The sequence below is a fragment of the Octopus bimaculoides genome, chromosome 7 (assembly GCF_001194135.2).
Source record: "Octopus bimaculoides isolate UCB-OBI-ISO-001 chromosome 7, ASM119413v2, whole genome shotgun sequence".
NCBI classification, from domain to species: Eukaryota; Metazoa; Mollusca; class Cephalopoda; order Octopoda; family Octopodidae; genus Octopus; species Octopus bimaculoides.
In genome coordinates, this window is record NC_068987.1 from 54,875,851 (window position 1) to 54,877,155 (window position 1,305).

A 1,305-nucleotide genomic window follows, 5' to 3' on the forward strand; every position below is an offset into this window, starting at 1 on the left:
TGTGTGTGTGTGTGTGTGTGTGTGTGTGTAGCAAGTACATGTTCGGTTTACTTGTCTAGCATTAAATACCCACAGTTTGGCTCATCTCGCTTGTTTTCTACAAGTAGTCACGTGATGACGTATACATCGATCTAGCCCTTCTATCTTCATGCAAGCTAGCCACCCCATCACGTGATGGACCAGCCGAGCGGGCAATTTGTGTTTCTTCGCTGGAGCCTACCATGAGCATTATAAAGAGAAATCTTCCCACTGCTTTTTACTGTGATGGGAAAACGCGAAGGAGTTCGGATCTCGGAGAGTGGAAGTTTATTCTGCAGGTAGTTTTCTACGCGTACGTCTGTGCCCGTCTTCCAGCAGAAGAAATGTCACGCATTTGTTTTCCTGTTCTACACTGCATTACATCACCGTATACCAACTACATGAGAAACCATGTGTATTTTTTTCTGACAGTATCATTCAAGACGTATTTCCAACAACTTTGCCGTGTTGATGCTCTTTAAACAGGTCGAAATAAATCGACGCATTTAATCCACATGGTTTTCTCTTTCTTCCTTTATCTACGCACACGTATATTGGAACTCAAATTAGCTTAATTCATATACATACATACATACATACATACATACATCTTTTAACCTGGATAGACATTGCACGTCCATCTTTTTTTTTCCTCACATGATCACCTTTCTTTTCCTTCAGTCGGTCGCACAGACCAGACGCATTCTTATCTGTCTCCTGTCTTTTCTCTTGCCAAAGAATATTCCACCAGCGTTCGCCACCTTACCTCGTCTGGCCTAACAGCCCTCCATGTTTGTCTTCGTTTGGTTTGTTGTACGTCTCCAATGTCCTGTTCTTGTTACCAACTTTGACCCTCCGCAAATCCCAAATTTTATTTTGGTTCACGGGAGCAATTGCTTTTCGAAGCCTCATATTGTCGTTACTTGCTCGAAATGTGGAGTAGATGAACAGCCGACAACTGATGAAGGGTATTTCTTTGTGTTACTTGTCTTGTTTTCCATTTGTTTCTCTCGTTGTTCGTATACTCAAGTTTGGCTTCGTATTTCATGTTGTTTTCGTATTTCGTAATTAATGTTGTTTACGTTTATTGCTAAACATAGAGGGGACAAACAAGGACAGACAAAGCGATTAAGTCGATTACATTGACTCCAGTGCCTAACTGGGATCTTTATGATTTGACGGGCAACACTTGTTTTCTTAACGAAACACTTTCAAACTTGGGACACTGGTAGAATGTGTCATATAAAACAATTTCTTCTCTTAACCTTCTTAACAAAAAATTGTACA